We start from the raw sequence: 6,000 nt of genomic DNA on the forward strand, positions 1-6,000 counted from the left end.
TGACTGCACCCTTTGTGACATAGTTTTAAATGTTAGTCCTTACAAAGACTATTGACTTGCTATTGACGCATGCAACTGATAAATCTCGAAATGGCATATTGACATAATTGTTAATTCCAAATTGTTGCAAGAGTCAGCCGCTCTGTTCCTCGCATACAACTGGATTTGATATGCGAGTTAGAAACCTGAACAATATGAACAATTTCTTAAAATAAGTCTAGCCCAAATTAAAATACGACTTATTCGACCGAAATTCTCTATGGTGGAGAAACCATAATAATATAATTACGCATGCACAGGCGCTGGTGCGTTTACCACAACCCGAATAAAGGGGAAATACAAGGTAGACTAAACTAATAAAATACAATCCATAAAGTTAGAACTCGTATATGGTCGGTGTACTAAGCATCCTATTTGAAATACATGCATGATGGGTGCACTTCAAGTAGGCTAATGAGTTCACATGATATGGATACGCGTCAAAAATGTTCCTTCTGCTTCCCTAAACCAGTAAAACACGTTTTCCCGGCTGCAAAGATAGGTTTTGGTTTTAAACTTTCGTAGAAGTTAGCATATTTTGACAGGTTGCGCTGCACAGCACCTCTTGCGGAGCTGAACTTGCTGCATATATATATAGTCCCACCCTCTCCGCGCATTATTTTCGCATCTGAAAAAAATGCCCGTCTCTGACTGGATAGTCGTCGGCTTTTAAAGTCAAACGCTCATCTGATTGGACGAAGATCACGTCACTCTTGGTCCCTCGACTAAAAAAAATGTTGTACTCTTCAATATAGGTTGGCCGCGATCGCTCGACCGCTTTGCAGAACAGTATGTAACAGTACAATACCCCCTCAATCTGAGTGCTAGATTTGTCCTGACACAACACTAAGACCAACAAGGGATTACTGACAACCTCGGTACTTTTTCCTCCTCATGCAAGCTAGTAAGATTCAAAGAAAAAAGAAATTGGTGCAATATCTAAAACACTGACAGCAAGCTAAATCGTAGATGATACAACTGATACTGACCGTATGCACCAACCAAAGCGTCCGAGAGAATACCTTTCAATGCACCGCTTTACATTACGAGCGGTAGCTACTTCATTCATATTTTAAAATAACACTCCTATAAGGAAAACAGAAAGGTTTCATATGCAAGTGCACGTACCATTGCCATGTAAAGTGTGCGTGAGAAACTTTAAAATGTTGAGACGAAGTAGTGCTTCATTTTTCGACCACCTTTGTTATTTTTAAGGTGGAAAAAAAAGTCTTAAAACTTGCTGCCGTTGTTTGACATTTTTAACACCCAGAGGAGATTTAAAGAAAAGAAAATAAAAGCTGACCAATTGCTGCTCCTCCTGCTGCTTTTATATTTTAAAAAAAATCCGGAGAAAAAAAATTGCAATAAACCCCTTTCTTCCCTCCTTGATATTTGACAGCGATCCAAGCTTGGCAAAGCTGACTGGCTAGCGAGACACTCTCTGGCTGTCTCCGCTCGGTTTGTTAGACTTTGTGCAGAAGTTGCAATCGATTCAGCGAGTCCTCGCTTGTTTATTTCCGCAATCGCTGCAATTTGCATAGTAACCACGCAGCAGCCGAGCGGCAACGGAACGCCACTTCTCTCTCTCGCGCGCCATCTCCTCCCCTCAGCGAGCCTCTCTGGCAAATCAGAGCGACCGGAGCTGCCTGCCAGCCAGACCCCAGACAGCTTTCCGCTCTCGCAGAGAAAAGCGAAGTTTTTCCCAGCGCATACTGCAGCAGAGCCACGCTAGTGTCCGTTCGTGTGCATCGCGACGAAGACGGGAAGGGTGGGGGGGTGCTTGCTGCCGTGCGCATTCTTAAATACAATTTTAATGTGTGTTAGAGATAACGCGACAACGGTAGCCTATAGCTTCAAAGTGATTTTTTTGCACTCGCATGATAACGGCGGTTTACTTCAGTGCTGTTAAAATGGTGGACGTCCAACCATTTCTGATTTTATTACATTTTCGTCCGGCTCATCGCGGGTCCAATGGGTGGTGCAAGCTATCAACAGCTCGGGCACTAACATCGACCGTCTGCGGCGGATTTTCCTATAGCGTCCTTGTACTGAGAGAAACGGCTAAGGTCATCCACGGGTGCCTCTTGCAGAGAAAGTAGCTCCACAAATACAACAATACGCCTTCCCGTCACCCATTCGGTCCATGAGAAAGTGATGCAACGGCACATTTACAAGATATAAAGGTTATTATTTAAAGATGTGTGCTCGCCTCGAACGTGGCTTGTCTTGCATTTTAGGGATTGTTACTATAGAACCATATGCGGCACGGCTGGAATTTCGCCATATTCTGTTGTCCTTGTGGTTAACTGTGTTTCTGGTTTTGTTTGAGGTAGACTACTATGGAACCACACGGGACCTTGCGATTTTACGTCCGATGCGTTGAAGTGTTCTCGAATTTTAAGCTGTATGCTACTTAAATACTTTTCTAAGTACCGTTACTCTCCATATAATCCTCGTATAGTGCAGCTGCGGCGGGTTTATAGCGGCGATAGCGTAAATGCTTCTGAAGACAGAATATAAAACTAATGCTTCCCGTCGAGGAATGCACCGGGACAAATTGAAAGGAAGAGTGACATTTTATCTTAAAAGCGAGAAGGCAGCCGTTCCCACGGTGGCTACCGCATGTTGAACACTTGTTTTGTTGGGGGAAATGCGACGAACATAAGCGAGTTCTGTAACAATGCTTTTTAGTGAGGTAATGGAGCAGCGGCGGTTTAATGACTCCTAATACTGCGCGTCTTTGTGTCCCAATTAGTCACACCAGCGAAACAAATAAGACTTCTGTCCGTTCGGAGCAAATGCAGAACTAGGAAGCATATCCACGTCTTATTGAGAAAGAAGCCTAAACTGATGGCCATACCCGGTAGCGCTAGCTAGCATTAAATGTATAGCTCGTAGGGACATACGGGAATCTGAAGCGTGTTGTAGCATAAAGGCAATGAACTTCATCCAACTCTTAACAGGGGTTCTACTTTTCGCTTTCCTGTTCTTTAAACTCCAAAGGATTGTGCAAAATTAATAAAGGTTCACTTTCTAACGTTTCATAACCGACGTGCCCTGTACATATAAGTCGTGTTGCAGATATCTAAGACCTGTTGTTTATATAAAATTCACGGCTCATTTAGCATTTTAGTGAAATGTTATTCATTCTATTCATGCTATTAATTCATGAGCTACGATGCAAAGAAGAGAAACTGTATGGGGGTCTTGCTTAAACTGTAACATATTAAAATCAATAAGGTAGTTTGGTTTTCATTGATTTAAAGCCATCTAAATTAATCCAGTCATTAGAGTTTCAATAACAGCACTAGAAGAGGATCTGTGACGTATAAACATTATGTAGAATACTTTTTTTTTACTCTTAAAATAGAAAGTAAAGTTTCCATAACACGTAAGGCTGCTTAAAACTTCTTATTGTTTGGTAAGAACTTTTGGCTTTGTGCTATGGTCACACGTTCTCCTTAAACATCACAGGAAGCCCTTGGAGGTAATTGCTCTGTGTTTTGCCCGAGTTAATGAGAATATTTTGTGCTAATAAAGATGCCAACAAAGACTGTGGTCGTGGACTAAACCTTTGCTGATCTGTGGTTGTCGGTGGAACTTTCTCAAACCAAGATCTTTATTTTAAGGAAATGTTAGATCAGTAAAGTTAATTGCGCTCATGACAGAAAACATTTCAAATGTGAGACAGATAACATGTCTAAACCACATGGATGAACAACCGCAATATATTTGATACACTAGCCACAGTTTATACGGAAATATGAATTCACCATGGCAATGAACCCTCTAACAAGATTCTGCACCTACAGTGAGGCATCTCGACTTCATTTTGTAAAACTGACACACCCACACTGCTTTCAATTATATCTATTCTATGTTACAATGTGAATTAGGCCTATGCAATAATATTGTCAGTGCTGTCGAAATAAAATGTGCCCCTATTTAAATCACGACACTGTATACTTGCCTTCTGCAACTAAAATAAATAATCTTGTGTAATATCCTGTGATTCTGTGCTATACGGATGAGAATGGACCTTTGACAGCTCTAGTTCAGTCAGAAACTGCACAGGTGACTCACACCAACAGCTATGCTGTACCAAACCCCCACCCCCCTCCCAACAATCAATCAACCAATAAATACTTTATTACAAAACAACGCATTGTAGCATCCACAGAGGTAAATGTTGCTGAATTGTGGCCTATGCCTGTATTTTCTGCCGCCCCCTCCCACCCACGAACACACGAGTACGCACACACACACACACGCACACAACGAAAATACAAGTTTTAGCAATCAATTTTATTTTCAGCGATTATAATGCTGCAAATAAGGGTTCAAACAGCCATGTAACATGAGGGGACACTTATTGTGCAGTTATTCAGTTATCTCTATCGAAAGTATGCCATACGTTTCGACATACTGCCTGAGAAACACTGTGTTAAAACACTGCACTATTTGGAGTAAACACGATCCTACCAGTAATACTTCTTGCTGGGGGGGGGGTTGATGAGATATAACCCATATTCAAGTCCTTAGTCACTTGATACTTTCGCTACCTTTCCTGTGCGTTAGGGCTATTATGAAAGCTGGAATGGTCAAATAAACCACCAAGTGAAAACTGTTCAGCGGTGCCACCAGCGTTCAGGGGGGCATTCTGAATAAATGGGGCAACTACCTGGAGTTGTACTAATGGATGTTCACAGCCTGACCGCCGAGCGAAGAACCATGTCTGCACTTCCCTTTTACGCACCATATACAAATCAATGCACTAACGCTAACTACACATTATTGACAGTAACGTTTGAGTGGAACAATTAAATGATAATTCCTCAATACATGCATAAATATGTCTAGACACAATTGCCCACGCCTCAGAAGTGGTGAAACCTTGCCAAGCTATAACTGAAGTACTATGGTGACTGACAATATCGCCCGTGACACGTCATAACGGTTTTCCGGGCGGGATAATTCGATTCCTCCAACACATTCTCGTAGGGTGGCCTATTTATAACTGTTAATGCGTGTTTATATTAATTTAAAAAATGTTACTTCCACTTCTCTAGATCGGAATTGCGAATAAAGTTGATTTTCCCAGTTGTCTTCTCCTCACAGAGCGGCACCACGGCCTCAGCCAATGTCTAAAACAAGGAGGCTGAAGGGACGCCTTTACAGTATTTTCTGCCAAGTTCTGCTAAAAAGATGTTTAAAAGCCGCAGTCCTCGTGCCAGGGCTGTCCACGAGACTGCGTGTGCCCAACAAGGCGCAAATGCCTGTTTCTAGTGCGGCGGGAAAGAAAAAAACACACCACGGATCGTATTAATAGTAGCCTACTCGCAAGCTTTAATAAGCACTTCTGCTATGCTACACAAATCGATTGCAAATGTGTCTGGAATGGACTATCTGCAAGTTATCTGCACTTTTAATACACGCCGTGAAACTAAAAAAAAAACGAAAACGGTCACTTGAAGAGGTTCTTTCTTCTCGTCCACTTCAAGACGGTAGGATTGGTAGGATTGCGCTCCGGTGTAAGGTAAAAGCAAGTCAGGGGGGTGGGGGGGGGGGGAGGGGGGAGGGAGACGAAAACTTACCAAAGTGATTGGGCTGCGTACAGTGTGGTCATTTTCTTTCGTGTTGCTAAACTGTGGACACAAAAAAAGTGTCTTGCGGTCAAGAGCACAAGTCTCTCGGGTAAAACGCAGCCGCACTCATGCACGTTACGGTGCCTATTTGAATTATTGACTGAGTAAATGTGTTATTTCAAAGGTAGCTCTCAATAAGACCACAGTTAGACGCGTAAACGCGCGCCTGCCGTACAGTCTCCGCACTGTAACTTAAAGGCAGGCAAGCTTTAAAGGGCTGTCGGCCATTTCATTCGCTGCAGCTTCAACGGGATCGGGCACACCATTTAGGACGCAAGTTTTCACTGCTCTGTTAGTCGAACAGCTACTTCATCTG

This window comes from Conger conger, chromosome 4 (genome assembly GCF_963514075.1).
Source record: "Conger conger chromosome 4, fConCon1.1, whole genome shotgun sequence".
Lineage (NCBI taxonomy): Eukaryota > Metazoa > Chordata > Actinopteri > Anguilliformes > Congridae > Conger > Conger conger.